This window comes from Sorex araneus, chromosome 11, assembly GCF_027595985.1.
Source record: "Sorex araneus isolate mSorAra2 chromosome 11, mSorAra2.pri, whole genome shotgun sequence".
NCBI classification, from domain to species: Eukaryota; Metazoa; Chordata; class Mammalia; order Eulipotyphla; family Soricidae; genus Sorex; species Sorex araneus.
The window spans coordinates 57732697-57743215 of NC_073312.1; positions in this window are offsets into that span (position 1 = coordinate 57732697).

A 10519-nucleotide genomic window follows, 5' to 3' on the forward strand; every position below is an offset into this window, starting at 1 on the left:
AATGCTGCTGCCAGGTCTGACTTTAGGGGAGAGACTCTCCAAACAATAATAGTGAGTTTTGTTGAAATATTGTATGCAATCAAAGTGAAAGTAAAGTGAAATTTATTAGTTACACAGGCGGGGGGGGGCTTAGGGTGGGGGGGCTAGGGGCGTGGGGGGGTTTGGGGTGTGAGGGGGCAGGGTGGAGCTATACTGAGATTCTTGGTGGTGGAATATGAGCACTGGTGAAGGGATGGGTATTCGAGCATTGTATAACTGAGATTTAAACCTGAAAACTTTGTAACTTTGTAACTTTCCACAATAAAAAATTAAAAAAAAAAAGAATGCTGCTGCCTGTAATTCTAGTTTACATTTCAGTCATGTTCTCACTTTTGATTGAAACAGCTTCAGTAAAGTATAAGATAATTTTCTGGAGGCAAAATTTACCCTGTTGCATGGATTTACATCTATTGATAAGGCAGAATAAGGACACGGGGAAAAAACTCAAAATAAATTATGACAAAATGCACTTTTTTCTTCTATCTCTAACCCTTTTCCAGGTTTGAAGACTTAGAAGAGAACAGGAATGCACTGCTGATTCTTACATTTCTCATTTCTCCCACTTGTTTTTTGTCAGTGCTTTGATATCATAGACAAAAGTTTCTAGAATGAATCTAAATAAGCAAATAAGTAATCAGGCCCTTGAGCTGTGAACTAGAAAATAATAATATCAAAAATGCCTATTTACACAATAATTAATCCACAATAAATGCTACAAAAAACTAAATTGTTTCATTATTATTGAATTGAGCTGGAGCGATAGCACAGCAGGTAGGGCAAATGCCTTGCATGAGGCCAAACTGTGTTCGATTCTTCTGCAACTCTCGAATAGCCTGGCAAGCTACCAAGAGTATCCCACTCACACAGCAGAGTCTGGCAAGCTACCCGTGGCATATTCGATATGCCAAAACCTATAACAAGTCTCACAATGGAGATGATACTGGTGCCCACTCGAGCAAACTGATGAGCAAGGGGATGACAGTGATCCAGTGATACAGTGATTATTGAATTGCAACATAGGGTCTTGTCATAAACAAGCTGGGAATTGAATCTTCACTTTTTCCAAGAAGAGACATTTCTAGCTGACTCTATGGAAAGAAATTGCTGCATCTTCATGCAAAATTTAATTCTCCTACCAATTCTAACGTGTGTTGGTGAATGTCTATTTTGATACTAGGGACTCCTTGCTTTCCAGATTAAGAGGCTATGCATAGAATTATAATTACTTTACCAGTACCCAGGGTTCAGGCAGGGTTTTCTGTGTTTCAGATGTTTCTAAGTAGCAGAGTAAGTGCTACAAACTAGGTAGTTTGATAGCTTCCTTAATCCTTTGGCAGAACAGTTCATGCTGATTAATTGAGGAATGGGAATGGAAATGCCCATCTTCCTTTGTTTCATTTTTCAACTAAATGGATAGTTTCTAGTTGTTGATCAGGTTGTGAAAAGTCTTCAGAAAAGTGTTGAGCATTTCACAGCAATTAGGAGTGGTAATTGCTTACAGCACAGTTTTGTCCACTTCGTTTCTCAATGTGAGGAACTGGGTCGACTGTTTTGTTTCAGCCTGCCACAGAGTATCAGAGGGCACACACAGAGATGACAAAAGTCCAGGAGCAATCCATGTCAGCACAACATTCTCAGTTACGTTCTTCTGCTGTGGGCTAAATTGCCCATCGGATCAATAGTCTTCAAATGACAGTCACGTGTAGGGCTGTAATGGGGTGTGTGAACCTCGTAGACAGAACTGGAGGGCCTAGATCCCTTTCAACTCTGACAAAGGGTTTCTGGGCTTTAAACAAGACATTTACCCTTTGTAGCACTGTGTTCACAAATTACCACTTTTTCAATAATGCCTCAAGTCACACTTAAAAATGTTAAGAAAAATATCAATAGCTTCCCAGTAATGTATGTGATTTTCATTACAAATTTCAAATTAAGATAAAGTAAATTCTGGTATGTTCCTAAGATAAAATATAAAATATACTTTACCATAATATGAACTCAAAATATTAATTATAACTGGACATAGGGCCAGAGAGATAGTACAGCAGGCAAGGAATGTGGCCAACACAGGTTTGATCTCTAGCACAAGCCGGCTAGGAGTGATCCCTGAGTTCAAATCTAGGAGTAAGCCCTAAGCACAGCTAGTCCCCCAAAACTAAACAAAAAAGTTATGAGCACGTAAAAAGCAATGTTTTATTGTGTTATTTTTACTTCTAATTTGATTAAATATTTGTATTTAATCATTTAACTTTTGTATTTTCTTTTTAATTTATTTATTCAGTTTTTTGTTTTTAAAAGTTGTTTATAATTTATTACATTCAGTATTCCAATAACAATCCCACCACCAATGCATCTTCGAAAGCCTTTCAGATTTTAACAGTGAAAGCATTTTCATTTGAAATTTCATTTTAAAAAAAAAGCTAGGGCTTTTTCACCGATAAACAGGATTTTTTTATTTAATAAAATGTATTTACTTTTTAATTATTTAAAGATATTCACCTCTTTTATGATTTCCTAATAATTGTTTCTATCCTTTTACTCTATGTTTACATAAGTTATTTTTATAAAAATATAAGAACCTCTGCCTTTCCAAACTCTTTTTGAATATTTGCTTAATTAGAAGAAAGAAAAATTGACCATTTCTAGAAATACCAAAATATACATGCTGATTCAAAGAAACAAAATCATAAGTTTGGCCACCACAAGCTTGGGACATGTAAGCTGGATGAGTATTCAAATTCCTGAACTCCATATTTAACCCCAATGAAGTTATGCCATTGAGAAAAATCTTATAACAAACTTAATTTGAAAAATAGATTTGTTACTGGTGCCCGCTTGAACAAATCGATGAGCAACGGGATAAAGGTCAGTCATTATATAATTTAAAAAAATATACTAAAGGGATGTGAAACTATTTCATTTAAATCTTCCCTCCATTCAAGATACTTAAGTAATTATTTTATATATTGACTGGTAACCAATGTAAAGAAGTTCATTAATATTCCAACAATACGCTGAGATAAACTTTCCTAGCATTGTGAAATATTGCCTCAAACAATCTAGAACCAAGATAAAAAATTACAGTAGTATGGTTTACGCCTATAATTAGATTTATACAAGAGTGAAATAATTTTTGATATTCATTAAGGTTATTAATATACTTATATACATTGATAATCTAAAACAGTTAGTATGTTATGCAGAATTCCACATAATTATTTAATGGGAATATTTATCCAAGAAACCACTTTTAGAATTTTTTGTGTTTACATGTGTTTACGTGAAAGACTGCCATTCTTACTGTTTTGTGCATTTTGAGAGTCAGTATAAGTAAATTCAACAGTGATAAATAATCGTACTTAGAAGACCTAAAACTGCCTGCCTTTCCTTTTGAGCTTTGTTTTTAATCCCAGACCATATTTGCCAACTCTCTCACCTGAAATTAAGAGTGACAAGGAGACCTAACAATGACAAAGAACCAACTTAAAATTCTGTTCTCTTAACAGTAGTAGGTAGAAAATATAAATCTCTCAAAGATGTCCATATCTCAATGCCCAGAATTAGTAAATATAATGCTGTAGGAGAAAAGTTATTAGGTGAGGGATGGGGTGCAGTATTTAATCATATAGGTATATATAATTTACATGGATCAAGTCGGCATTGCTGGTGTAAAAGAAAGTAGCACTGTTCATCGATTTGCTTGAGCGGGCACCAGTAATGTCTCCACTGTGAGACTTGTTGTTACTATTTTTGGCATATCTAATTACACCACTGGTAGCTTGGCAGGCTCTGCTGTAAGGAGATAAATTAAGGACTTCCTATTCGAGAACAAATGAATGGAAGAGAACTTTGAGACATCAACAACAGGACTTTCTTTATATATATTGAAAGAGGGAAGTTCATTTGACAAAAACAGATTCTTTAGCCATTTGCTCCACATTTAAATATGTTTTTCTTGAAAAAGAACTCTATTTCGAGATAATTCACAACAAATACTTTTTATTTACAAATGCTTTTGGATTTGTAAAGATTTTTTTTTTCTGTCTAGGATGTCATAAAAGGACTTTGACTTGAAATCAAGAATTACTTTGAGTTCACATTTGAACATAAAACTTTAACCTAAAAATAAATTGAGATTTGTTTAACTTGAAAATTCTAGAAATATTACAAATCTAGGTTGAATTTCTACATGTCAACAAATGGCTGGAGTTGGGTAACATACTTATTTAGATGTAGCCTGTGTTCCCACTTTTTGCTTGTTTCTTTGAGGGGGTCACACCCAGCAGTGCTCTGGGCTTATTTATGGCTCTGTGTTAAGGGTGTTCTTCCACTCTTTTACTTAGAATATGCCAGCTATGTAAGTATTTGCTTTTAAGAGTTTCTCTGATATATCAAAATGAATATGGACATAAGCGAATTGTCAGGTAGCTCTGTCCACAATTAACAGATGCCTTTATTAACTAGGGTGTAAGTATATATTTAAGCTTTCAAGTCAGTAACATGAAACTTTATGAGAAACAGAAGGAAAGAAATAATAATGAACAGTTTAATGAACAGTTGCAAAAGTACGATATTAGCTGAGGTCAGCTGATTAGAGATGGTGCCTCTGCGTGTGTGTTTTAATTTAAATTTTCTTTGTATCATTATGATTTACTTTTTTATTATCAATGACACTATTCCATGCATATAATTATTATAACACCATACCTGGCCGTTGGCTACCTGCTTCCCTCCACCATTGTCTCAGGGTGCCTCCCTTAACATGTCCCCACACTGCCCGTCTCCCCATATAGTGAGCTCAGTTCTATAAACCAGATCTCAGGTTCAGTTGGCTTTGACCATTCATTATTTCCTTCAATTGCTTCTTTATATCATACACATGAGACATATAATTCTATACCTGTATTTTTCTAATTCTCAGATTCTACCATCTTCTGGGTTCTTATTTGTTTCTTTTCAAGTCACCATCCCATATCAACATTATACAAAATAGGAACAGTTACCATGATTTTACACATTAGAAAATAAGGTTAGAAAGGTCACATTTCACATAACTCAAAGGGAAATAAGTGTAACTGGAGTCTTTCTAGTTCCTAAGAATGCACAGTTGCTTTATGTTACATTAAACACATATTTACTTTAACTGAAAGTATCTTGGGATCTGGTTTTATTTCATTACTTGTATAATGTTTCAGCTCACCTTTTCCAAGGGTTTGTCCTTAATGTTTTTCTCACTTGAGCATCTGCTTCCCCATAATATCCATCTAATTTATTACGTCAGTGATAACCCAGGGGGCTTCATTAACTTGTTCTTCTGACTTGCACCTCATTCTCATTGACTCCTGTTGCATTTATCTCCCTACTGAATCTAAGAATTACTCCATATCCACTCTAGTATTTATGATATGCGTCTTAGCTCTGTCCTGGATTCTTTCAAGAAATATTCGTTTTCTATAAATCTGGCATCTTTCCTTCCAATAGTTTCCCACACCTGAACAAACTGAAAGCACTAGAATGAATTTATTATCATCAAGAAGGATGTTTCAAAATCATATAGATTCCAATTTCCAAAGGTTCATGCCAATCAAGAAAAAAACTTTCTTTTTATAAACTATATTCAATTTCATTTATTATTTATCTGGCTATTGTTTGGGGCCACACTTGTCTTTGTTCAGGGATTATTCCCGACTTGGAATTTAGGGATCTCTTCTGGCTGGGTTAGGGGAACTATATGTGGTGTAGGGTATCTAGATTAACTGTGTGCAGTTAATCTACCCACTTCAGCTTTATTTATAGTCAATCCTCATTCTAGTTGTGCTAATACTGCAATTTTGATTAAGTAAATTCACCAAACTCCTCTATGCATTTGTTTATGTTGTTATTCATTATAATTAATCCAAAAATATATTTTTCCTATTTTCTGCTATTTTCTGTTGTCTTGGCATTTAATTCCTTCTCAAATTTCAAAGGTTGGATTAAATACTGTCCCTTCTTTGTAGTTTTCTCTGATTCCAACATTCCAGGCAGAATAATATTCTCTAATCGGTTTCCCTGAAAATCCTTTCTGAGAAATTCCATCAATGATTTTGCCACATGGCATTTATAAATTCTTCAACGATTCTGTGAAAGTCCTGAGATAGCACTAGTACTTGGCACAGATAATGAATTAATCAATGTCAGTATAATGATCTAAAGAATTTTGAATTTTGGAATAACATGAGGGCGTATGTGAAATATAATTTTCAAGAATATTTAAAAAGGTTCTCAGGCCTAAAATAAACACATGTAAATTAATTCATCTACATTATTAGAGAACAGGTAAGATGTTAAAATAAATTAAAAGAACATTGGAAGAACGAAATATTTAAAGAATAGGCTGAAAGAAAATTAAAATTGATGTGATGGGTGGTTGGGGAGATAGTACAGAGGTTAAGAGCATTCTCTATATGTGCCTGACCGAAATTTGATCCCCTGTACCACACTGTCCATCAAACACTGCAGTATGTAGCCCTGAGTAGCCCTGGAGTCCTTAGGGAACCAAGAGGTGTGACTCTGAAGGCCCACAAGCTCTACCTGGTTAACCTTTTAGTCCCTACCATATTAGGGCCTGGGCAGTACCACTGACATACACTCTGATTCTAGCACAAAACCACCTGGCTCGTTAGCCAACCAAAAAAAATTGCTGTAATGCATACTGAAAAATGAAATGGTATTCCACTGAACAAAAAGAAATTGCATTCTACTGAATGACATTCTACAAGTGAACATATAATTTCATTAAGAATAGGACTTTAGTTGTTTTGATCTACATCTCCCTGACCGCCGAGATGTGATCCCGGGGGCCGCACGCATGTGCGGCCTCTCTGCAGCTGCACAAGCGTGAATCCAGACCCAGCAAAACCTCTTTCGGCATGGGCAACTCCTCGCAGAATGTCTCCAGCCTGAGAACTAAGCCTCGGCCCCGTGCCCGCCCAGGAGGGGAAAGGTATTTCTCTCTCTCTCTCTCTCTCTCTCTCTCTCTCTCTCTCTCTCTCTCTCTCTCTCTCTCTCTCTCTCTCTCTCTCTCTCTCTCTCTCTCGCCTCTTTCTCTCCGGGGATGAAGGGCGCGGTGGCCGCCATATTAAGACGACCACAGATTGGGTTGTCAAGCCTGCAATTATCTAATATCTGGAAGAAATCTCCCTGGACTTCTTGTTAAAGTACAGAAATTCAAAACCACGCGGCCGCTACTGTGGCCGCGCGACCTTATTTGTCTTCACAGTAGGTCTGAATCTAGTGGGGTACTCCTAACAACAATAGTGAGGTTTGTGTTGAAATATTGAATGTAACCAAAGTAAAGAGAATGTAAAATGAAACTTATCAGTTACAAGGTAGGCGGTGGGGGGGCAGGATGGGAGGTGTACTGTGTGGGGTTTTTTTTTTTTTTTGGTGGTGGTATATGGGCACTGGTGAAGGGATGGTTGTTTCAGCATTGTATAACTGAGACCTAAGCCTGTAATCTTTGAAAGCATTGTAATCTTCCACACGGTGATTTAATAAAATAAAATTTAAAAAAAAGAATGCTGATCTACATCTCCCTGATGATTAGTAATGAAAAGCATTTTTTCATGTGCCTTTTGGTCATTCGTATTTCTTCCTTGATAAAGTTTCTGTTCATTTCATCTCCCCATTTTATGATGAGGTTGGACATATTCTTCTTGTAGAGTTCAACCAGTGCCTTATATATCCTTAATATCAACCCCTTAACAGATGGGTGTTGGGTGAATATTCTTTCCCATTCTGTTGATTGTCTTTGTATTTTGGTCACTGTATCTTTTGAGATGCAGAAGCTTCTTAGTTTAATATAGGCCCATTGTTTATCTCTGTTTCCACTTGATTGGTCAGTGGAGTGTCATCTTTGAAGATACCTTTAGTTTCAATATTTTGGAGTATTTTGCTGACCTTGTCTTCAATGTACGGTATAGATTCTGGTCTAATGTTGAGGTCTTTAATCCATTTTGATCTGACTTTTGTACATTGTGTTAGATCAAGGCCTAAGCCTATGTTTTTCATGTGGTTGTCCAGTTTTGCCAGCACCATTTGTTAAAGAGGCCTTTCTTGCTCCACTTAACATTTCTTGCTCCCTTATTAAAGATTAGATGTTCATACATTTGGGATTGTATGTAAGGATCACCTCACATCACCGAGACTGGCCCACATTGAAAAAAATGAAAGCAACTGGTGTTAGCATCGATGTGGGGAGCAAGAGACCCTCCTTCACTGATGGTGGGAACGCCGACTGGTTCAGCCTTTTTGGAAAACAGTATGGATGCTTCTCAAAAAATTAGAAATTGAGCTCCCATTTGACCCAGAAATACCACTTGTGGGAATATATCCCAGATATGCAAAAAAGTATAGTCGAAATGACACCTGCACTTGTATGTTCATTGCAACACTGTTTATAATAGCCAGAATCTAGAAAAAAGCCACGTGCCTGAGAACAGATGACAGGTTAAAGAAACTTTGGTACATCTACATAATGGAATACTATTCAGCTGTTAGAAAAGATGAAGTCATAAAATTCACATAAAAGTGAAGTGAGAAAGAGAGGGGCAGACATAGAAAGATGGCACTCATCTGTGCCATATAAAGTAACAGAATGGTAGACTAACACCCAAGAATAGTAGAGATAAGGACCAGGAAGTTTGCTCCATGGTTGGAAGCTGACCTCAAATATTGGGGGAAAAGTTATCTCACATTGAGAAGGGAACACTAAGTAAAGGGTGTTTGGAGGACCCACTCAGGATGGGAGATGCCGGTTGAAAGTAGACTATAAACAGAACACAATGGCCACTCAATGCCTCTATTGCAAACCACAACACCCAAAAGGAGAGAGAGAACAAAAGGGAATGCCCTGCCACAGAGGTGGGGTGGGGTAGGGGTGATGGGGTGATTGTGGTGGAGGGATACTGGGATAATTGATGGTGGAAAATGGGCATTGGTGGAGGGATTTGTACTCGATAGTTCTGTGACTGAAACATAAGCATGAAAGTTTATAAGTCTGTAACTGTACCTCATGGTGATTCACTAATTAAAAAAAGCAGTAAATAGGACTTTAATCAGCAGGCTTAACAGTGAGATGACTTATTTCCACTTCATTAGTAAAATGCCTTTTCTAAAAAATATCATTGGCTTTCATCCAGTTTTCCCAGGGATATTAGGCTTCATATCTCAGTTCTGTGAAATCCAACAAATTTCATATAGCACACTTTTTGGCTATTGCAAAATATAAGGCATCCTTGAGTCACCCCGCGGCGGCCCTGACCCCTCCCTCTTCACCAGATTGTTAGGGGCGTATCTACACGTCAGGGGGCGTGGCCTAAAAAGGGGCGTGCCCTCTCTCTGGAGCAGCCTCCGCTTATGCAGCCAGTTATTTTTTCCACTCCATGCATTGTGCTTCGGCCACAATAGATAGAATCTATCCCTCTGAAGAATACCCTGGTCATCTTAGTCACTGTATGTTAATAGGCAACTAGCCTAGCCTAGCCTAATTTCACAAAAACTCTCAGTGAACACATCAAGCTGCACATAGAAGTCCTTTTAAAAAGATCATAGCCCCACGTCTTCTGTTGAGGCCCCTCTCAAGCTAAGGAGATTGCCTGATAGTAAAGCCCATAGCAACATGAAGAAACAGCGAAAATCCCCAGAACCAGGAGAGATGGAAGGGAGGATCTCAGCAAACCCAGCAGCAACTTCCCAGAAATACAACCTCCTCTCAGATAAAGAATTCAGAGAGGAAATCGTGAAGATGGTTGATGAGCTCAAAGCAACTGTGAAACGAACATCCAATAAATTAAGGGAGGATATGGATACAGCATTGCAATGGTGCACCAAGATAATCCAGGAAGAAATGAGAGCAGAAATTTCAAAGCTACGAACAGAAGTCACACAATTAAAAGAATCCGTAGATGAAATAACTCAGTAGGAGCCCTCAACAGTAGAATGACTACAGCTGAAGACAGAATCAGTGAGCTTGAAGACGAGCTGCAGAAAGCACATAGGCAACAACAAATAATGGAAAAAGATCTCAAAATGTCTCTAGAGAGAATTAGAGTCCTAGGGGATGACCTCAAGAGAAACAACATAAGAATCAATGGAGTACCAGAACCACAGGACACCAATCTCAAGGAAAAAGACACAATCAAAGACATCATTGCTAAGAAATTCCCAGAGCTAGAGAATGCGGGCATCCAGATCAAAGAGTCCGAAGGGTGCCAGCTAAAAGGGACCCAAATAAAAAATCCCCAAGACATATTATAGTCAGAATGATGGATGCCATGGATAGAGATACAATACTGCAAGCAGCAAGATCAAAGAAGGAGATCATATACAAAGGAGCACCCCTTAGAACACAGCAGACCTATCATAGGAAACCTTCCAAGCCCGAAGACAATGATGGAATATAGTGAAAAAACTTAATGAAATGAATGCCTCACCAAGA